This window comes from Chrysoperla carnea, chromosome 4 (genome assembly GCF_905475395.1).
Source record: "Chrysoperla carnea chromosome 4, inChrCarn1.1, whole genome shotgun sequence".
NCBI lineage: Eukaryota > Metazoa > Arthropoda > Insecta > Neuroptera > Chrysopidae > Chrysoperla > Chrysoperla carnea.
Window position 1 is genome coordinate 36075529 of NC_058340.1, and position 25181 is coordinate 36100709.

Consider the following 25181-nt stretch of genomic DNA (forward strand, 5'->3'; position numbering starts at 1 on the left):
GCAGTTTTTATTTTACAAATTATTATTTTTTATAATTAAAAAAGAAACTAATACTAGCAAAGAAAAATTTCAAATTTTTAGATGTAAGAATAATTATCTGGTAATAAATTATAGAAAAATTTATTTCCTACAACTCTGTTGATGTTATGCATTTTCAATTTTGTACAAAAGTCTTCCCTCTTTGTTATAAACCAGTCCTCTTCACTCTGCACTCCTTTAGGACTACAGGTCTAATACTTCTGAAGTCACATCAAATCTTCTCATTATTCCAATTTCCAAATTGCACTTCGCTTCGTATATAAAAGAGCCACCACCCAATATAAATACAGAAGTATGGAACAACGCTAGCATATAAGAGTCTCTAAGTATATTTGCTTTACAGTCTAGCTAGAGATCGGTAAATAAAAAGATGATTTCAATGTGCATAGGAGTAAGTAGCTTCATCTGGATTACGAGCTCTATTCAGTATATTGAATAAAGAGACTCTTCTAATTGAAAAATTTGTTGAGAAAAATCTGTTCGAATTTATTCTACCAAATTTCATTCATAATTTTGAGTGAAAGAAACCCATCTTTCATCTCGTTTTTTTACCCACGATATCACTTACAACAACTTTTTGCCTATGATTCTTTTTTAACTCAATGCAAACCGAACATCAACGCAAAAACCCAAAAAATGTAAAAATGTCTCATATTATCCCACAGTATTGTAGAGAAATTTTTACTTTGATTTTTGAGATGAAAACTAGTTAACTTTCTTTCCAAAAGTTCAATAAATGGTGTTCATAATAATGGAATATTTTGTTTCAATTTGATGACTAGGTTTCATATTTTTTCTACATGTTTTATTAATGAAACTTTTTCGTTTATTTTATCATTGTAAAATTTTATGGTTATGTAATATTTAAATAAATAAATGTGCATCACATAGTTCTGTAAGTAATTATCATGTCAATAACATTTATTGACGTAAGTACTTCAATTCATAGAAACATTCATTTGAGATTTGATTATATAATCACAAATGATTTTCTTAAATATACATTCGGAAATGTTTAGATACCAGATAGTATACCACTCTTGGAATTTGCATAAATATTTGTTTAAAAACCCCAGTAGTGATATCGAATCACGTTTATATTACTTCATGTAAATTTTTCCAAACATATTTTCCGTCACCGTAATTAAATGCGTTTTTTATATTTTTTCTATTTATATAATTTTTCTAGTGAGGGAGTGGATCCCTGATCACTGAGGAATGCCTCGCGATCAGTCTTTCTATCAGGAAAATTTAAGTGTTTGACGCTTCGAATAGAAGCCTGAATGGAAACAATGCTCGAAAGTTCTTGTCTTTCAAGATATTGATAATAATATACAGAAACATCATATTTATTTCTTTACTTCTAGGGAAAATATTTCCAAAAAAAAACTATTTCTTTAAGGCTATTAGGAGCTTTTGTTCTACTATACAAGAATTAATATTTCACAAAACCGAAATTCATTTTTCCAAAGAATGATGCAGCGTCCTTTTGAAAAACAAGGTTTTTCCTCATGTTCACACGATAAACTAATTTTTTTAGTATATTATTACTGGGAACGTTTTTTAAGTTTTCTTTCTTTAACCCATGATTTTTATACCATGTATACATGAAGTATATCATAGTATATTAAGTTTAGTCCCAAGTTTGTAACGCTTAAAAATATTGACGCTACCAATAAAATTTTTGTATAGATGTTCATAAAATCACATAATTAGTCCATTTCCGGTTGTCTCCCCGTCTTTAGGCACGATAATTCAAAAACAAAAAGAGATATTAAGCTGATATTTTTATAGCGAGCTTAGGACGTAAAAAGTGGGGTCGAGTTCGTAAATGAGCAACATAGGTCAATTTAGTCTTGGGTCTGTAGGACCCCTCTTTTAAACCGTTAGAGATAGAACTAAAGTTAAAATTTAAAAAATTCTTCTTATAAAAAATAAACAACTTTTGCTTCAAACATTTTTTTTGAAAACCTCACTGTTTACCCATGAGGGCGCAAATTTTATAGTATGTATTTTGTAGGAATATCAGCTATGAATGTGTGACTATCTAAGAGTGGATATCTTCTCCTAAAGCATTTTCAACAGCTTTTCGTCATTAAGGAGCACGATTTATACTCACCCTACCTGCCCGCGTACTGATCGGTAAATGGTGGATATGCGAAATGTTCATATTGTCTCATTCAAAGAAACCTGATAGGAAGGAAGTGTTTTTAGAATTCAAATCAAAATAAAATCGATTTTATACCCATAATTCAAAAAATTAACCAATAAATTATCGTTGATATTTTATCAACGATATTTATTAAATAATTCAAACTAAAAAATTTATACATTTTTATGTTATCATTTCACACAAATTATGATAAAATTAATTTTTAAAACATGATAAAATTAATTTTTATAAATTACCCCACTCACTTATTCACCCATATTACTGGCTCCATACCTCTATGAAATATATTTTGTAATACTAATTATGGAAAATGTTATATTAATTATAATATTATATAAATAGTTATTATATTTACACAGTTCTCATACCCTTATTTATTACCACAATTTTTCCGAGCCTGTTTTATGAATATGCCATTCATACAGTGAGTCTCAAATAAAGTTTTGCCACAAATCAAAATGATATCGTAAATAAAAAGTTATATAATCGACAAATTGGTAGAAAATTTTCATTTGGAACTTTTAAACGGTAAAGATGTAGTAAAACTTCGGCGTTTTCATCTGAAATTTCGGACTTGTAAACGAAAATATCCATTTTAAACATCTCTGAGTTCATTTGGCCTAGTTTTAGCGTGACTTTGTCAAGTATCTGAGGTCTTTTTTTCAGACTTTAATAGAAACATCAATTGTATCTGCTACTTAATCCCATCCTACGAGTCGTAAATGAGCAAAATAGGTCAAGGATGGGTCTTGGGCTGGACCCATCTTCTAAACCGTTAGAGATAGAACAAAAATTTAAGTGAAAAAATGTTTCTTATAAAAAAATATCAACTTTTGTTTGAAACATTTTTTCGTAAGCATCACTGTTTACCACTGAGGCCGCAAAATATTTAGTACGTGTTATATGGGAATATCAGTTATACGTGTGTGATATTTATGTATATGTGTGACTATCGTTCCTTACTTACATGACGTAAAAAACAAACGATTGCGTAATCAGCACTGTCTATACATGGTGTTTCAACAATTAACTCAATTCATTGTATGTTTTCAATTGTTTTCTTGACGCAATTTTATTTATGATTAAGAATTAAAATTATTAAGATTGATTATTATTATTTATTCAATAACCTAATTATGATTACACACTTTCATTATATAGTGCCTTAGATTTTCAACCATAGTGTAGGTATTTTCCATTAAAATTATAGTGAGATGTATTCATAGCATTTAAAATAAACAAATTAATATTTCATAACCAAATCATTATATTTTATGACATAAAATATAATAAATAATTATATTAATAATAAAATATTTATTTACTATTGTCACATGTTTTATAAATGCTGGATTATTGAGAGCAACCAGCGAGCTACAATGATACCAAAACCTATTTATTACTGCTATAATAGGGCTTGTTAGTCACAGCTTTTATTAATCTTTATTTATGGTGGTTTTTGTTCTTTTTTAATTATCCAAAGCTAAAATGTCAAAGTTTTAATTAGTGTAGAGGTTGTAAAATCAGGTTATGTCGTCAATTTACGGGAAGAGAATGAATTATTAAATTTACAATGTAAATGGTAACAAAATATTTTAAAGCTATAACATTAATTTTCCTTTTAATTTAGCCAATTTTAAGTCCTGTGAACGAAACGCTTCCAGACTCATTATTCTGAACGGATCTTAGCTACTTGTATTGTTTTTGCCATATCTAAACTAACCGAGAACAAAGTTTCTGTGGATATTAGAGAATCAAATTTTACGATTTTGGAAGAAGTTTAAAAAAATTAACAAAATTTAATTTTTAATTTTAATGAAAATCATTTATTTGAGTAATTTTTGGATATTTACTCCGTTGTTAATTCACTGGATATAAAATTTAAAAGCTTTTATCTCGACAACGATAGGAGGATTTGAAATAATCCTAAAGGCGACAAAAACTGCTTCCATTGGTATAAAATTTTAGGTGAGTTAAATTGAAAAGTCAATTTACTATTGGTTTTCGGTTTATTTCAAGGTAATTGGGTGTGTTTACTAGAGAGTCGATGTGTTAGACTTCATTTGATAGCTTCCTAAAATGTTTTTGAAAAAATGTTCCTTCCCATTCCATCACCTACTTTCATTGCATCTCAAATGTCTTGCATAAAGAGGTTCACTTACTTCTGATAATCCATTAATTTTAATTTTATTCACAGACAATAAAATCAATTACTATTTATAAGTTTTATTACCATAACAAAAATGCTGTTTTGAATTTCATTAGTCATTAGTCTCAATAAATTTGAATTTTTTTTCTAGCATGTGGCTAGTTTTAATGCATTTAAAAACTGAGTAATTGATAATGAAATAGTAATTAGTGGTCAATTTTATTGGTATTTAAATAGTTCATATATTTCATAGCCAGCCAGGGTTTTGAACTTTAATACAAACTTTATGTTCAAGAATAGATTTAATAACTTTTCAAAGACAGGATATTTATGTCAATTTTTGATGTTTTATTTGCAACAAAAACATTGTTTGTAATTTTGTTTTTAAATATTGATTAGACTATGTATATTCTAAAAATAAGTATATAACGAATTAAACATTGGTTTTGACGTGATATTGTCAAATTTTTCATAAATTCAAAAAGAGAATTTTATGTATTTTTTCTCTTGTGTTATCAAAATACATAATTTATTTTGTATATATTATAAAAAGGTATGAACTTATCATATTCAAAAAAAATGAGAAAAGATTTAGGAAAACTCACATTGAAAATGTCATTCTTTTCGTTTTTTGATAGTTTAAAACAGAATGGAAAAAATGTATGGTTCATTTATTACAAAAGTTTCTTTTTTTATACAATATTTGCAATGAATGTTTACTGTTGGAAAATAAAAATATTTGAAGTGTTTTATTATTTAAAAAAAAAAAAATTCTCAGCTTCATATTATTTGATCAGAATTTAATTTTAAACTTGTCTTTTGTCTCTCATTGATCTCATTGACTTCAAAACTAGATAAAATTTGGAATGTTACGGTAAAATGCTGTATTTTCTCCCGCTACAACCATTATTTCGTAACGTTAGGAATCAAATGAAAAAATAATTCTTTTATACAAGTTGGTTTATTTAAGGAAATGTAAAACTGAAACTTTTTTTACTTGCTCCCGTGGTGTACTATTTTTCTCGACGGAGACGAAAACCGACAACATCGTTCAGCACAGCGGGACGAAAGTTGACACTTAGTGACTTAAATGACTGTTAATTTTGTCAATCAAAGGTGACAAAGAAATGGTACACCATTCCAGAGCATGTTCACAATACAAATTTTTGAAAGAAATACAAAAATTAAATACAGGTTCAGTAAAAAAACGAAAATAAAATTTGGTTTGATTTTTGATGACAATAAAAGTTTAGCAAAGAGTAAACACTTACTGTGACAGTTGTATATGGTATTATTATGTATGTATATCAAAACAAAGCGATATTATAATAAAATATATTTTTAAAGAAACAAAAATGTTTGGTCGTTACGTCATTGTGTCGTCTTCTTTATGGTAATCTACTCTCAATATTATTTATACCTCAACAAAACAATTGTTTTATCTTTTATAATAATTCAAAACATATATCTTAAGTTTTTTTTTTAAATAGGAGAACGTGTAATACCAAGAATCAAAATTTAAACTTATGTCTTTTTTAAAGCCATGCGTTTTTCAAAATGAAAATTGTTTCAGTTTTTTACCTACGTTGTATTAATGTAGCTAAAATCACCCTCAACGATTGTAAATAAAGGTGCTCTTTTGAACATGCAACGGTTACAGTTCACGCTAAGGAATAGCATCAAAGAATTATGTAATTAAAACACTACAAACTCTACGCATTTCTCTTACACATATTCACTACTCTGAGCGTCCAGTAAAAGCTTCAACTGTTATTTTTAATAAATCGAGGCCAATGATACTTCTTTCTTAGTCATATTTAGTTTTCCTATCTTTGGTTACCCATAACATGGTTCATTATCAATGGTACATTATATCGTTAGATTCAAGGTAAATCACTTTGCATATTTGAATATTCTTTGTACATCTTAATTATTTGGTATTGTATAATAACTTACTCACCCATAACCTGATTTTTAGATTATTTAAATGCAATATGCGATATTAAAATTTTTTATTTTTTTCACAAAAAATTAAAAAAAAGTCAACAGTATCTGCTGAGAACCTACAGAAGATTTCAGGTATTCTAGGCACTACATTCTACCCTGCTATATAAACAAAATATTATCTCACCAAGAAAAAGTATAACGAATAACATAAAATATATTATGTTTGTTTTTATAAAATTTTCGGTTTGTCGTTATTTTTGTTCTAGATTAAACAAAAATAAGAATACAAAGACTAAAATACAAAAACCAGGGAAAATGAATATAATTGTTTAATTGTTCATTATACTTTGTAAATGTATTATATTTTAATTTCATTATGTTTACTTTTCCACAAAAGGTGATATATCTTTCAATCATCTTTTGTACTTTTGAAACATTTAAACTTTAAAAACAACAAACCTAAAAATGTCCTAAATTATTATGTTTTATGGTGGAAGTTCTGGGAAAGAATTTATTTAATCAAGTAAGAAATTCAAATATTTTTCCAAATAAATTCTCAAAATTAGGAAAAAGATTATTTTGACAGTTATATTTAGCGAACAATTTACAGTTCTTAAAAAAAAGTTTTTTGAATTTGATGACATAGAACAAAACATTTTGTTTAAAGACGTCTTTCAAAATTGAACCTATATTGCTGGCCAAAAGGATTTGTATCTGAAAACGGTTTCACAATTCTTAACCAGGTTGGAAAATAATTTTATTATTTATTCCGTATTCGTAATAAATAGAAAAAGTACGGAAGCCTGAATGACTCACAATCAATTTATGAGAAAGTGGCGCTACACTAGCTTATTTTTTAAATGTGTACTATCTACAAGTATAAAACAATTTTTAAAAAGCCACTAGTTCACTTTCAACAAGTGCACTTGTTACTTGTGGTATTATGGAAACGAATTTTGAAGATGTCGGTATTTTGTCATGTGTAGATTTCTAATTATAACGTCATAATAATAATTTAAAAGGTTAGAAATTAGAAATGTGCAGGTGCAAAAGAAAAACATCAACAATTAAGGCATTATATTTTAATACTAAAGAAAATTTTGAAGTAAATAAGACAAATTATAAACATTATCATATTATTATTAAATCCGGACAAATAATTATTAATAATTTCAGACAGTTTCGGTAGTGGCTAATTAACGGATAATCATCACCGACTGACATCTTCAAAAAGGTTCGTTTCCATAATACCACAAGTCACAAGTGCACTTTCAGTGTAGCGCCACTTTCTCATAAAATGATTGTGAGCCATTCAGGCTTCGGTAAAAAAGTCACTAAAATTTAAATATTAAAGAAAAAACGGGATAATTAAAATACCAAATTTCAATATTATAAACAATAAAAAATTTAAATGATACCCAAGAATAGAATAAATAATTTCAAATATGTTTGACGCAGGCAGTTCATATTAATTTACATACACAAAATTACTTCTTGTAAGTAAGTAAGTCACTGATATTGTTTTTTGTTATTTTATTTTGTTCATTTATATAAAATTTATAATTTAAATTTACTTGATGATTTAATGTGTATCTAACTAACTTTAACTCTTAAGTGATGGTGATGATGAATTTATGAAAAATATATTTAAATATTTTACTTATTTTATCCATTAATCTTCGTTTATCATTTGCATTTAATTTCAGGTTTTTTTTTTTTTTTTTTTCATTAGTGTCTTTATTTTATTATGAGGCGGACAGCACGTTAAAAATAAATGCTGTTCTTTTTTTTATACCATGTATATGAAATATACCAAGGTATACTAAGTTTAGTCCCAAGTTTGTAACGCTTAAAAATATTGATACGATGAACAAACTTTTGGTACATTTGTTCATAAAATCACATAATTAGTCCATTTTTGGTTGTCTGTCTGTCTGTCGTCTGTCCATCTGTCATCACGATTACCAAAAACAAAAAGAGATATCAACCTTAAATTTTTATACCGTGCTTAGGACGTAAAAAGTTCGTAATTGAGCAACATGTTTCAATTGGGTCTTGGGTCCTTAGGACGCGTCTTCCCATGTAGGAAAGTATGGCGGGCCCAGGCTTGGCCCAGGCTTGGTCCAACTATGCAGAACTCTGGGCCAGACTTGTAAGCCAGACTTGGCCCAGACTTGGGTAAAGTCTGGAATGATAATGCTGGCCCAAGACTGGTTACCTCGACTGGCCCACGCCTGGTTGGCAGGGCTGGGCCATAGTTAATTTTTAAGTTTAGCCCATGCCTGGTTGGCAGGGCTGGGCCATAGTTAAGTTTTAGTTCTGGCCCACGCCTGGTTGGCAGGGCTGGGCCATAGTTAATTTTTAAGTTTGGCCCATGCATGGTTGGCAGGGCTGGGCCATAGTTAAGTTTTAGGTCTGGCCCATGCCTGGCTGGCAGGGCTGGGCCATAGTTAAGTTTTAAGTCTGGCCCATGCCTGGTTGGCAGGTCTAGGCCATAGTTAAGTTTTAAGATTATTTTATGAAGAATTCTATTCCCCAGCTGTACCGCAACACTGAGTCAACCCGCGGTAGAAGAGGAGCAAGCTCCTTACAATCTACCGTGTTCCAAATAATAGTTTATTATATTGGTCTCGCAATGCGAGGCGTACCAGATATTGAGTTGATAAGAACACATATTGCACGTTGAGCTTAGCTCATTGAGCCGAGAAGCGATAACATTGTATGTTTATATACACCTTACTAGAACATCTTACTAGTGAGAGGTTTTAAAAATAAATATTACTTTGTAAAAAGGATAGTGACTAAAAGACAGAGAAGGAGGAAGTTATTGTAAGTACATGTACCTACTCCATAAACAGTATTACACATGCGCATTGTATACCTTTTGGTTGTATATGCCATTTTTTGTTAGGTATTTAAAATTTTTACAATGTCAAAGGTGTCCATTTCAGGAGTTTATGTCATCAATGTAATTAATTTAATAATAATAATAATAATAATAATAATAATAATATGACGATTTATTCTGCGATTTCCCTTCAATAATTGAATATTGTCAGCCAAGGCTAGGATGCTTAGTCTTGGCCCAAGACTGGGCTCCCTTGCGTTGGCCGTTCTATGGCAAACCAATGTTGGCCCAGGCTTGGATAATCATTGGATTGGCCAAGGCTAGGATGCCAAGTCTTGGCCCAAGACTGGGCTCCCTTGCGTTGGCCGTTCTATGGCAAACCAATGTTGGCCCAAGCTTGGATAATTATTGGATTGGCCAAGGCTAAGATGCCAAGTCTTGGCCCAAGACTGGGCTCCCTTGCGTTGGCCGTTCTATGGCAAACCAATGTTGGCCCAGGCTTGGATAATCATTGGATTGGCGAAGGCTAGGATGCCTAGTCTTGGCCCAAGACTGGGCTCCCTTGCGTTGGCCGTTCTATGGCAAACCAATGTTGTCCCAGGCTTGGATAATCATTGGATTGGCGAAGGCTAGGATGCCTAGTCTTGGCCCAAGACTGGGCTCCCTTGCGTTGGCCGTTCTATGGCAAACCAATGTTGGCCCAGGCTTGGATAATCATTGGATTGGCCAAGGCTAGGATGCCAAGTATTGGCCCAAGACTGGGCTCCCTTGCGTTGGCCGTTCTATGGCAAACCAATGTTGGCCCAGGCTTGGATAATCATTGGATTGGCCAAGGCTAGGATGCCAAGTATTGGCCCAAGACTGGGCTCCCTTGCGTTGGCCGTTCTATGGCAAACCAATGTTGGCCCAGGCTTGGATAATCATTGGATTGGCCAAGGCTAGGATGCCTAGTCTTGGCCCAAGACTGGGCTCCCTTGCGTTGGCCGTTCTATGGCAAACCAATGTTGGCCCAGGCTTGGATAATCATTGGATGGCCAAGGCTAGGATGCCTAGTCTTGGCCCAAGACTGGGCTCCCTTGCGTTGGCCGTTCTATGGCAAACCAATGTTGGCCCAGGCTTGGATAATCATTGGATCGGCCAAGGCTGGGCAACCCAGCCTTGTCCCAGGCTCGGGCAATCGTTGGGTCGGCCAAGGCTAATTATTTCATCTTGGCTCAAGCATGGGCCAATATCGGGGCGCCAAAGCTGGGATCCCCAGTACTGGACCAGGCTAGGCCCCGTCGTTCAACTATGGCGGTTCCTACATGGGTTGTAAACCGTTAGAGGTAGAACAAATGTAAAAAATGTTCCTCATAGAAAAATAAACAACTTTTATTAATGTTTGAAACATTTTTTCATTAACATCACTGTTTACCCTTGAGATCGCAAATTATGCTCAAATTGTATAGTGTGTATTATATGGGAATATCAGTTATATATGTGTGACATGTATGTATGTGTAATGTTGACAGAGTAATCAACACTGTCTATACATGGTATTTCAACAATTAGCTTAGTCAATTGTTTGTTTTCACTTGTTTCCTTCTAAATTTAATAAAAGCAGTAGTACTCTAATTAGAAGATTTATTCAGCTCAATACAGTCTACTTGACAGAAAAAGAGTCAATCATCCTAACTTGGGGCATCCCAATTTCTAAAGTGCGAAGATAATTACAGTTAACATAGTCAAACCTCAGTGTAGTAGGTAATATTGATTTGTTTTTGCCTTTTTTTGCTTCCTTTGCGTGGTCTACTAAATCAAATTTTTTGTAATAGATTCATGTATTTTTTTTAAAAATATTTTTAATTCATTTGGCGCTCTCTGTTGATGACGTATTAATATGTGATCTGTCAATTGGTGACAGGTCAATGAATAATATACACTTTAAAAAATGAATTTACAATACAGAATTTACACAAGTTATTATTAAGTTTTCTAATAAAAAGCCATAGAACAATATACAAAATAGAAGTAATGAATACCATACAGTATTTCAACAAATCTGACAAGCCATATACTATGACGTCACGTCCGTTTTAAAATTTAAATTTCTCTGACTAAATTTGTACTTTTAATAATTTATTTCAAGTAATTTAAAAGATATTAATTACTAAAAAAATGGTTTAGTTTAAATTTTCAGCCAATAAAGTTTCAGAAAAAAAATATTTGAGCCAAATTTAAATTTCATGAATATTCCCCATTAATGAGAAAACTTAAATTAAATTTTTTCTATTGCACTAAGCCGATTTACAGTTCTGCAGGGTGGAAGAAAACTGTAGGAAACCCTCTAAATTAAAGCAAAGATTACTTTGTTCTTATGCACACAACGAAACTTTAATTTTCCAGTTCATAATTTTCCAGTGCTAAGACGTGCTGTATTTTAGTGCTGTCTTCAACTTCGTCAGCATACAATATTTCAATTTCCTCATAAAACAGAAGGCACGTCCAACATAATTATGTAAATAAATATAAAAATATTTTTACTGCATTTGAATTAGTAATATGGTTAAAGTGTTTTATTAAACAATCATATATGTCATCGTAAATTTTTATGAATGTTTATAAGAGAATTAGAACACAGTACTAAACAGTTATTTGACTCGTTATAATTATGATTTTATAGCTTGGTCGATTTATAAATTAGTTCGTGAACTCTATGTGCTATACCAGAAATTCTAAACACTTACATAATTGAATAATTGTTTTTAGCATCACTGTTTACATATGAAGAAAACTACACCTGACCGGAGTTTAAAAATTGTCAGAATTTCAGGCCTAGCTTAATCTATCTTCATTAATCTAAATACAATAGCAGGACAACACCGGACTTTTAATTATTCGAAAGAGGTCATGCTACATGTCTGATTAAAAATAAGCCTTAATGGAAATCAGTTATCTACATAAAATCGATACACTCCGAATAAATTCAATAAATTAGTTACAGTGAACAAATCACTTCACATGAAATTGTACAACATACGTTAGAATAATGAATAATTAAAATACAAGTGTTGATGATCACTGGTTTTAAAATAGTGTACTTCAGAATAATTTAAAGATGTTGACAGTGTATAGAAGAGCCAGCAAATACAATACTCTTTCTTCTATTGCAACTGCATTCGTTTATACTTAGACGGAATGTACTGCATTTCTTATAAATTGATGATAGAGTTTCCTAAAATTTGCAGACTTTCCTGGAGCATATGATTCACGTTGAACAGCTCTGACTTTGTGAATTTATTAAAGCAGACAAATGTGGAATATCATGATTAAAACCAAATCAAGTAAGGATTACTTGGTCTTGCTTATAATCTTTTGATGTCTAGGCTTTGTTTTTATTTAGTTTTATTCTTGACCTAGATCTTGTGTACTTATTCTTGTTCTATATTTGGTAAAGCTGTTACAAGTATTAATTTAATTATGTAACTCGAAAAAAAGTTTAATGTGAGTAGTATTGTATTGTTGAAAAACAATGCGTAGCGACTCAAATACACGATGTTTATTCGGAAAAGTTCCTTAAAGTTCTGATCACTTTTAAACAATCCAATGAAAGGATGTTTTTTTTCATAACCCTTCCTAAGAATACTGAAAACAAAGAGTTTTTACAGAAATTTGAGCATTACTCTTCACTAAGTCTTGCAGGGATAATCTTAATCTTGATCTTTAGGTTAAATTCTTTGCGGGACTATTGATCCGTGCTTCCTAAAGGAAACATCCTTTGTTTTGTCAATATTGCAGTTATGTGCCTATTTTACACGATGGTAGTGTATCCGCAAACATAACCCCATCTCGTATTGTGTGACTATCAAGACTGAGACTATGGCTTACTTGTGTGATTTTTAGCACGTGAGAGTGTGGTTGTAAGATCGAGACAATAAAACTAGTACCATTGTAGATCAAGATCAATCTGTAAGGGCAAGACCAAAGTAGAAGCCTAAAGTTGTGATACCATGATGGATACTTCCACCTTCATTATTTACCGAATTAAGATCACCTTCTACGACAAATAGAAGCACTAGTATATGTTCTCCTAGTAACAACATACAATACAGACTACACAATAGATGTAGAAGAAGCACAAGCACAAGAGAATAGAATAGTCTCACTAAAACTTCACATAGTAATAATGAAACTATACAAAATGTTTTTAGTATTTACATTTGCTAGGCTACATCTATCTATCTATCTGCATCTATCTATATTGGGTTTGGTGGGTTTGTTTGTTCACTACAACATGTACCTACATTATGATGTTCTTGTCGTATCCAGATGATGACGAGATACTTACCACTTTTAGAGAATCTCACATATATTTGTATATGTATGTATTATAAAGAGGTCGATTGAAGACGAAGATGGTACAACAAAATTTACGTACATTTACATTCATGAAACTTTGTATCAATCCATTAAATTGGATACCGGTTTTCGATAATAATGAAAGATCGAGATTTTCGACAAAATATGCAATATTAAAAAACCGATATTGGTATTATGAAAATTCGCAAAGAATACTGGTATCATGAAAGATATTTCTAGCAAAAGATTCAAATACCTCAGCCTTTGCGATGAATCCGTGCTAAACATAAGGAACCTAAAGCACGCAATATCTGTGGAGTTTTAGCTATTTTCTTTGGTCCAGCAGAATGATAATTGAGTAAGAACAATGTTGGAGATCTAAAGAATGTGCAGGATTCTATCGAAAACAAAAGAGTCTTATATCATACAAACAGATATTTTTGCTACCACGTATCTTCTTGTAGATTAGCCTGTTGCTTCTCAATATGTGAAAGCACGGACTCCAGAAATTCACTGGTAGAATTACTGACAAAATTGGAATCACTCCAATTAGCTTCCTTGTCTGATGAATCTTTTGTCTGCAGCATACATTCTAAAAAGTTCGAATCAAATTCAGCTAATGAGAAACATAACCTGAAATTTCTCTGAAACTTTCACCAGTAGGTAACAGGAAACAACGAGCACGTGTCAGACTGACTTTGGACAACCGACTCCTGTCAGTATAAGGTAATTCAGTTTCTTGTAACTTTCACAAGCAATCCTCGATTATAATTAAAAAAGTCAAATGCTCGCGATGCAGAACACAAATGTTAATATATGGTAGTTAATCTCGTTTTCTACATTTTTGGTGAAGATAAATATTTCTATTTTGGTTTTGTTTGCCTAGAAGTTTTAAGTCTTAGGTGTTTTGTTGCTTCAAGCCGCAACAACTGAGCCTTCTTGGATTAAATATTTTTGAATTCAACTGTACAAATTCACACATATACTCATTTGCATATGATAGTAAACCTCGTTTGTGAGATACATTTACCACACAATGTGTGGTGACTGGAATTCTTGTACATTCCTCTGCGTTTTTTTTTGCTAGTTTTTCCTTAACTTTCATAATGCCCTAGATTTTTTTTACTTCGTCGTCGTTTTTGTTTTTTTTTTTTGTGTTCTTTTCTTTTCATAATCCGTCACGAATAATATAAAATGTCATTTGGTTTAGAATAGAAATTAAAAAGAAAAAGTAATATTAATGTATTCATTTTGTGTAGTTTGCATACCATTGATTTTTTTTTTCAGATGAATTGTTTTTACTTGTGTGCAGTTGTGTAATTAAACTTTACTAATTCAGTATTATTCTATTCTTGACATTATTCTATACAGTTCGTAACCCAAAAAATTATAAAATTATATGGACTGAACGTTTATTTATACTTTTCCTATACGGTTATTGATACTTCTGGGATTGTCAAAAAGACATCATAGTTAAAGGCAAGCTTAATTTGGGACTATAATATATGAGGGGCCATTCATTAATAACGTAAGCTTTTGGGTGGGCGGGGGTTTTTAAAAGTTTATTCATGTGCTTATGAAGGAGGGAGGAGTTTAAACCCTCTTACGTAAGATTTTAAGACTTAAAATTTGATATTAGAAATAATGAATGCTTGTACATCTCTTTGCTAAAGAATACAAGTATTTAATTTACATCAAACTGTAAGTTTTAGTGAAACTGATCCGTTTCTAACAATGTTTTACTATTCGGCAAAACGACATTGAATCTTACGTAAGAAGTTCGAGAAAGTTCTATGCTTCCGTGGGGAGAGTGGGGACTCTTTTCATCTTTAAAAAATAAAAACTGCTTTTCGCTGTATAAAAACAAAAAAAATAGGAAAATTCAAAACAATCCTAGAATTGATATAAACACCAGGGTATTTTATTCTCTGTTCAGCAATACATGAAGAAAATTGCCCTTAAAGTAAGTTTTATTTAGAGACTTGTCTTTTCACCTAACCCTTGAATGTATACCTGACCATTACCTTTTTCCTAAAAAGAAAAGCGAGAGAAGAAAAGCTAGATACCCACTACGTAAACAGGCTACGTTGTGAACATTCTCCAAAGTTCAGTAAACCATATAATTTATAAGATAATTCATTTTACGACCAGTCTTGTCACTTTTTGATGATTAGTTCTCCAAAGTTCAGTAAATCACATATTTTATTAGATAATTCATTTTACGTCTAGTCTTTGACTATTCATTAGGGCAAAGCTACATGGTAAAAAAGGTTGTGAAAGCAGAAGCTCTATTAAAATATAAATGATATCTCCTCAAAAAACAAAAAAATCCCCTTAAAATGGGTTTTTAGGGGTAAACAGTTTTGAAGTCGCTAAATCTGCTGAATCTAAGTTTAAAATCAATAAATGCAAATATCAAATATGGCAGCTGAAAAAAAAACTATACGTAATTTCAAAATTTGAATATATCACCTATCGACTGAATTTTCAATTTTAAATGGTTATTTTTAAACCCTTTTCTCAAAAAGATATTCACCCATCATTAAATCAATTGTTGTACTTTTAACCAAAAATAAATGAAATAACGAAAATAAATTAAATTGAAGTAACTAAAATTTTCATGAAAATGATTAGGAGGTCCTTTAAATTAAACATTTAACTAAGATAACCACAGACATTTTCACAGAAAGGTATCCAATAAAATTGTAATAATTGTTTATTTAATATGAAATGGTTTGTCAAAAATGATTTCAACTGTAAATATTATATAAATAATACATATCAAATAAAATATTATTTATATTCATCATACACAAAATATACCAATCTTTGATATTATTTTTCAGACCGTGAATTTTGATTAAAATTATAATCTTTAAAAATGAAAATTCTATAGTCTATATAGAATTTCTATATACTGGATGGCTCTCGCAACGTGATGTTAATATTGAAACAGTGTTCTCCATTTGTGTAGTGACCATTCTAAATAAAAAATGTCTTCTGTTTAATATTGATCTCATTCATTTTTCAATAATAATGACGTTAACCTTGGTTTTATAAATATAGATATCTAAAACAAAGACCACCCACAGCATTGTTTTTATTCTTTATTTTAAACTACATCCGCATCCTGATCCTGATATATTATAGATGTGAAATTTTTATGAGGATGAATGAATGTATCAAACTTATTATAACTGCTAGCCCATAGGTATATATATTTTACAATGGGACATGTCACATTTCAGAGCTACAATAATTCGGCTATTTTCTCTTTGAAATTCTGAACTATTTTCTTAAAATCGCGATTATATACTGGCTATGCTTGCCTCTATACATAATTTAACGGATTGTTTAACTCATTCTAACCAATTGCTATCCCTGTATATTTTATATGTTTCCCTATAATCGTTTGTTTGTTACGCTTTCATGCAAAAATCACCAAATAAATTTGAATGAAACAATATAGCTCATACATCAGAATAACACATGAGCTATAATTTATAATGAAATATAAATAAAAAAAATTTAATTTAAGTTCTGACATTTTATTGCTCCATCCATGATCATCATTTTGAACCATAAATTAATGATAAATGAATTTAAACAAATTCATGGCCATCTTTTCTGATATATTCAATGAATTATGACTATTTTACACTTGAAAAAAAAATTGAAAACTGTGCGTATATTTTAGCTCTGTAAAACAATCCCTTCGAGTGATATGGAAGGGGAATAAGTGTAATTAAGAGAGCTGGAGGCTATAAAGCGGTGGTTATTACTTTTTAGCGCTGTGAAGTGGATATGTTCTTGACTAATTTTTGGGCTAGGACATGTCTATAAACGATATCTGGAACCTGGTTTGGTCGTGAAACCCTGTATTTTACGTGGGCATATATAAAGAAACCGACATCCATCCATCTATTATATATAGGCAACCAAAAAACATTTCTATAGATGGTTTTATTTTTACTTAACTGTTTCTCTGTTTTATATAGGTATAGTAGGTATTTACTCTCAACTCGACTAAAAACTGCCTTTGATAATATTATTTTGACAGTGAAAATCCTTCTCTTAAAAGAAATATACGTAAATGTTTTTTTGAACAAGTGAATGAATAATAACAATATAATCCAAATCTTTCTCTTCTCAAACATTTTTCTCTGTTTTCATTATATACAACGTGATCTATTATGCTTCATTTTTTATAAAAATGACCAATTGATAACATTTTCCCCGTAGTATAATGTCGGTAAATGTATCACAAGCCTTTGACATCACAAAATGCTAGGTTAGATTTTAGAAACAAAAACATTTTACTCAAAGATGAGATGACATACCTACTATTATAAATAACCAATTAATGCAGAGATCTAAGCAGAATGTCTTTTGTAGCTATGGTCACTGGTCTATTTGCTGTCGGGGGAACCTGTCAATATAAATTTTTGTATAGAAATTGCTAAAGCAAGCACCAAAAATATGTTAGTAAAAGGACTTTTCATTAAAACGGTTATTAAAAGAATCCATTACGTTGTTAAACAACGACCGTAATCTACTTAGACAAGGACCGCTGTATTACGCCATAAATACTCCGAAAAAAGATAATTTTTTTAAGCGCTAAGTCAGTTTCAGAAACACAAACAGGAAACCGCTTGGAGTTTATAAATCTTCTATATTTTGTGGGAGATTAAAAATAACTTTACTTATTTAAATTTCTCTTGTAATTTTGAAGAAATTTTGAAATAATTCGACAAATAATGATATTTTGTTGACAGATTCGGTAATCGCAATTATTTATAAGTGAAATTTACAAAATTTAAAACCCCTGACACATAGCCAAGAACACTCTCCATTAAATTAATTTTGAAACAAAACCAAAAAAAATCAAAGTCGGTTCACCTGTTTAGGCGCTACGATGCTACAGACAGACACGCAAACAGACACACACACCTAGCGGTCAAACTTATAAGACCCTCAGATTTATTGTAGGTCTTTCTTTTAGTTCTAATTTACTAGTTAAAAATAAAACTAGTAAATATAACTTAATAATTTATATTTTTTTATTATGGTTATTTTAAAATTACAAATAAGCCATAGTTATTCTAAATTCATCAACCAGTAATTCAAAAGATGGATATTTAACTCAAATGGAAAAGTGTTTCGTCGAATTTCACCACAGAGCACATCAGTGCAAAGAGAGAGAGAGAACAATTTAAAGCATTATCATCCCAAATAAATACATCCACAAAAAAGAAACACTTATCTTTCAACACAATTTTTTTTCTTGCTTTCGTTAAATAATATTATTTGTATTCACTTGCTATTTTTTTTAATCATAAAAAAAAGTTAAAACAACGTTTTTAACTTCTAATGGAAAATCCTCTTAACGCTGTGAAAGAATACAATAACGCCATTCGGTTGAAGCTTGTGTTGTGTGCCTTACTTGAGTTTGGTATAATAAAAGAGAAAAAACGATAATCATTTAATGACATTCTATTAATGTCATGAAATAAACGTAATATTCTACAAAAAAAAAGAAAAAAAAAAGAAAATGGTGAAGTGTATTATATTATCGTCACCATTTTCGACACTTAACTTATGATAAATTACAAAATGTTTTTAAATATTATGAACTTTTCAAGTGTATAATTACGTTGTATGTCATTTTATAGCAGTAGCTTGGTATAATATTTTCTTAATGTAGCCGTAAGAGTGCGCCATTGTGATAAAAAATTTATTGAATATAAAAAATTTGTATTGTATTTCGTTTCCCAATTTTAAAATCTCATGGCAACCAAATTTTATCACTATAACCAAATATACGCTTTAAAAACGTTTGGAATTATTCGAAAGTTTTAGTATCATTTTCTAGGAAGTGTAAAAAATACAAATTAATGTGTAGGATCACAGATTTTAGTTTTTAATTTAAAACAGATCTGCAACTCCCTGAAAATTTTTTACTATTTTAGTTCTCTGAGAGTGCAGTTAGTAGTTACCTATTTCAATGGTTGTTGGAGAAATTTTATTTTATATATTATTAAATAAATAAATAATAAGTCTTTCAAAATTCGTTTGCATGTCGTTAAAATTCGTTTAGTTTCTTTGTAAGTATTCTCAATTGATTTCGTTCATTAAAATTTTGTAGACCATTTGTGTACTGACTTTATTTAAATTTTTAAGCCGTTTTCATTGTGCCCCTGTTCATTAACTAATTACTGTAATTTAGTAATTTAGTTTAGGTCGTTTTAGGTGTTATATTGTTTTCTGATTTTATGGTATGTACTGAGTTTATTTTAGGGTTTAGGTCTTGTCAATCACGTTGATTACCTTTAGGTCGTGTTTATTTTTGATTATTATTAACTATTAACGAAATAAAATGATTATACATTGCATTTAACTTACATAAACTAGTAAATAATTGTTAATAATTATGTTAATATTAATTTTCGTTCGGTTGGAAAACAGAAATTTCTTGATAGTGGAGCGTTATCTTTCTCGGGGTACGAAAATTTATTGATTGGTTGGATAAGTTTGAAAGTGGATGTATATTCGATTTTTGTTTTGTCCGTCCCCGAATTAAACACTGACAATCACTAAGAAGATTACCATTTACATAGTGTTGATCAAATGACAACCGCCGGTGGTTATTGTTTGAAATATTGCGAATTATTTCCGACATATTGAGATTAAAAATTTTGAAATGAATACACCACTTCTGATTGCACGTACACACGCTTTTTTTCGTGACTTTTATTACAACTAGAAGTCCTCAAACACCAGAAGTAAATTCAGTAATTAACATTGTTTTTAAATACACAAAACATACACACTAGGTTTTATATTTATAAAACAAATAAATAAATAAAGTCATTGCCTTCTCTTTGCTCGTAAAAGGTCTAGAGCCAGACGAAAAATTTGAAATACCCCTTTAAAAAAATGGAGAAAAACGTTAAAAAAAATTTTTGTTTTAGAATTTGATGAAACTCGCAGGATGGAGTAATTTTGATCCAAAAAGTATAAAAATCAGGTTAATTTAATGATTTGATGCATAGTTTTTGAGATATCGCAATATTTGGATCGATTATAGTCCGTATCACAAAAAGTATTCGTTCAGTCATGCTCCCGATTTTTGTACTTTTTTCGTCAAAATTACCTTATATACTGAGTTTTAGCGAAATTGAAGATACAAAAATTTCTCGATTTAATGCAATATTTGTAAGGGGTACCCGTTTGAAAAATCGCAATTTTAGTTTTGGAATTTGATGAAACTCAATGGATGGGGTAATTTTATCCAAAAAGTATAAAATTCAGGTTAATTCAATGATTGGACCTATAGATAGTTACAATGTCAACGAGTATCATGGGCAAACCTACATTTTCAAAAATGTTAGTTACGAAAAATTAAAATTGAGAACATAAGGGAAGATAAGTGAGGGCTATAACGTGATAGTCTTTCTTTTTAATGGAGGAATTGCCCAGCAAAGCGGACGGGTATCTGCTAGTCTGATATATAAGAATTTAGTTTCTGTATGTTTATGGCCACAAAACTAGAAAAACTCGATGAAATAACTTCCAATTTTCCTGCCTCTCAAATTTCCAGCTCTAATGAAATGTCTAACAAATATTACAACTGGTTCTTGACCTATACGGATAAGTCAATATAAAAATATTTAATGGAAAAATAAGTATAAAAACTTACTGTAGTAGAGTTTTATTTGATCTATAAAAACAACAGTTTATATTAAAATTTTTAAAACTTAAATATATTATATTCGAATAGTTTACTTTTAAATTACTCATTCTTATTCTAATTACTTCTTTAAATAATATAAAATTTATACTTCGTATGTTTATTTTATGTAAATAAATTTTTTAATTAATACAATCAGAACTTGTACTTATTTATTTTTTCTAAGTAATTTTAATTATGTCTGTCAACTTGTCGTGGTTAAGAATGATCATCAGAAAACAGAATCTGATGCTAAAAATTATATGCACTCATAATTGGCTTAACCATACGGTTAAATATTCTGAATTAAATACTTTACTCCGTTAAATTAGTAAAGAAATATTTCTTATTAGCGAATAATCGGAAAATTTTCACCTTTTTTTCTGCAACTTATTAAATAACTATTATATTCTACATGTTGTTTATTACAAGACTTTAATAGTATCGTCAGCCATATTGTTTAAAAAAAGGACACTATGATGAGAGGCTTAATATTTAATGGTATACATACTGTGTCCAAAAAATAAGGTGACATTTGAATTTAAACTGCGCGCGTTTGTTGTGAATTATGAATTCCTTTCGCCCGGCCAATCAGTGAACAAAGAATATTATTTGAGCGTTAGGCATCATTTGCGTAACGCTATCCGCCTAAAAAGCCCGGAATTGTGGAAAAATAATTCATGGTTTTTACACCACGATAATGCACCATACCATACTGCACTCATAATTCGTGATCATTTCGTCAGAAACTCAACCCATATCGTTCCGCAACCACCGTATTCACCTGATCTGGCGCCGTGTGACTTCTAGCTGATTTTGATACGATAGAGAAGATTAGCGAAGACGGAACTGAAGGCAATCCCGGAAAGTGACTACAACCAGTGTTTAGAAGATTGGAAAATCCGTGGCATAAGTGCATTGCATCGGGAGGGGATATGACATATCCCCTCATATATGACATATTCGAAGTCGATAAGGCTGCTATTTGACACACCTATTTCTTACTTGTGTTTACATTCTACATCGGTAACTTCACTGCCGTACGATTATGTACAACTTGTCGTAAAATTTTTAAAGCTCAATCAAATATCACCTCTTTTAAATGTGCAATTTATTTTAAGAGTCGTTATACACATCCTGCCAGAGTATAATTTACAGGAAAATATCTTTTTAGAAGAAGAAAAGAAAATAACAATATTAAAATTGTATATTATTTTCTTTGAATTATTTATTATAAATTATCAACATTTACTTACTGTACTGCTATTCAAAGGAAAAATGAATTTTAAAGTAAAAAGATAGCTACTTCTCGCATTGAAACATATATTTAGGAGCTTCTTTTTAGGTAGAATGTAGGTAAGTACCAACAATTTAACATTTATAAACTCTAATCTAAATTTTATAGAATTCCTGGAATCATCATTATACAGAACTATAAGGTATCGTCATATTTAGCTGTTTTTTTCTACCTCTAAGTAAATAAAATGAGTTCTGAATAAATCAACGCAAAAATTCGAATTTTGTGTTAGTTCAAATAAACCTTATGTTTTATTGGCAAATTTCTACTTTCCAAAAATTTTCAAAAATCAATTACAGTAATAATATTTACTAATTTTTTGTTTTGTTTTTTCCAGGTGAGACCAGATGTTTTATATTCATTAAATTTGTAGTAAGTGGAAAATTTATTTGAGAATCAAAGTAATTAGTTTGCTTTCATTATTTAGAAAACTTTCTGTAGATAAAATAAACTTTTATAATGGCTTCCACCATTCCATTATTAAAAACATTCAATTTTAATTGAAAAATCTATTTGCTTTGCATTTTTGTATTCGTTATAAGATTATGATTTGTTCTAATTTAAACGTCTAATATAAGTTAATATATAAATTTTAGAGCTTTATTGTTAAAAATTTATACAAAATAATTAATAAAAGCCTGTACTTTATTGACTTTTGTGAGAAATATAAATAAGAAAAGATGAGATAAGTTTGAAGAATTTAACTCGTATTTAATACTCGCATGACTTCTATAAAGTAATTTTCTAAATATTTACAATCAAAAGTGATTGACATAACTTGAATTTCTAAGTAATAGTACATAACACAGTAGTATAGGATGTAAGTTACAATGTATCTAATTTGAATAAAAATATTTCAAAAATTTCATTTCTTTGATGATTGGACATGTTGTTTCGTTAACGAAAATCGGCTAGGAGGAGTTTTATCTTGCAGTAATTTTTTTCTACAGTACCTCAATGTTATCGTATATACCAAGTTTGGATTAAATTCCGACACAAAATTTTTTTTGATTCTTTAAAAAAATGCAAAAAATCATTCTTTATAGTTATTTTAACCCACAAACATCAACAATCGGGCAATTGAAATTTGACAATTGAAAAAGCAGTTTTTAGGAATATTCCGGTTTAATTTCAGTCGATATCTAAGAAATCGTTAAATAAATCAGATTTCAACAAAATAATCATAATCTTTTGGTTAGGTTAGATTATATTATATTGGCTGTCCACGAAGGACACACTTAGGCTATAGAGCTCATTGTAATATATGTGTTTTACCACCTTTTCCGCTGATAATTTCATTTATCAGCTCCTTAACTAACTGAGCTACTAGGGTTCTAAAACGTTATAAAATACTCAAAACATGATCATGAGAATGAATTTTACCTCCTCGAAAATATTCTGTGGATCCGCACTCGCTTTTTTTGTAATACCCACCGATAAAGGTTAAATATATACCGATATCAATTATTTAGTTATTTTATAAAGTTTAATTCCATGTAACAAAGTTTTTGAAACCTTGTTAATCTTTTCAACTTTAAAACAATATTAATACAGTTGATTCATAAATACTATATATATTGTATATGTTATCCTTGCCATGTTCCAAAATATTGTTAAAATTTATAAATAATTAAACAAAACTTTTATAAAGTTAATAAGGTACAACACACATACATTCAAACGTTTGTGTTCTTTATGTTTTAAAACTCACTCATATTATTACCGTAAAACTGTTGAATAAATGATGTGTCACAAATGTGGAGTTTACAATTTAGACATACCTAATACAGCTTATATAGAAGGAGTTTATATGGTCTTATAGATTCAACATATCTTTTGTATATCTGAAATTAGTGTATCAAGAAAGGGAAACTCCGTTAAATAATAAATTCTGGCCAAAAGTCAAAAACACCAACTTTTTTGTTTTGCATTGAAAGTTGTTTTTTGGTGTAGTTAGATAACCACTCCATCAGAAACTGGCAACTTGAGTTACATCTACCTCACTGCAATCTACTTCCTCTTATGAATGCATGTGATTATTGTTATCGCTCTGATTTTACCGTGTCATTCAATTTATTATACTGAAAGCTTTTTGTTTTTTAATTATTCTATAATATGATTATGAGAACAAATTCTAATAATTCCAAAATCATAATTTTTCTCATGAATCACATCATACAAACGAAATACAAATTCTCAACATTCTACATAACTAATCAAAATGGATTCAGGAGTGATCAAAATGTATTTCGGTTGAAAACACATCAAATGATTTTGGGATAATAATATTTGCCTTATTTCAGAAATTAAAATGCTTCACAAGATGATACGAGATAAGAATTACCTGTTTTTATTGTACTTAAACTGAATTCGAACTACATGTCATATCTGACGGAATATGATCATACAAAGAGATAATTTACTGAAACATACTTACAGAAGAATAATTACTTAAACATACATTTATTTATATGTCTTCGTGACAGGTGTGCTTGGATAGTGAATATAGAACAGAGGATTTTCAATAAAATTCTATATAAAGCATTATTATCCATTGTAAATAGTTTTTTAAAACATAATGTAAATATTATGATTAGAACAATACTAAATTGTTCTTCATGAACAGTTCTAAGAACAATTTATTTCTATTAAGTTCTTTCA

General features: G+C 30.0%; 1 protein-coding gene and 1 non-coding gene across 2 annotated transcripts in view; one reads left to right on the forward strand and one right to left on the reverse strand.

Annotated features, from left to right (window-relative positions):
- The window catches only part of LOC123298293 (brain tumor protein), a 409721-nt gene that overhangs the window by 105155 nt on the left and 279385 nt on the right, over positions 1–25181 (forward strand). The gene's annotated exons all lie outside the window — the stretch shown is intronic.
- On the reverse strand, positions 8827–9021 carry LOC123299383. The gene has a single exon (XR_006535322.1). It is a non-coding gene; the product is annotated as a U2 spliceosomal RNA (small nuclear RNA).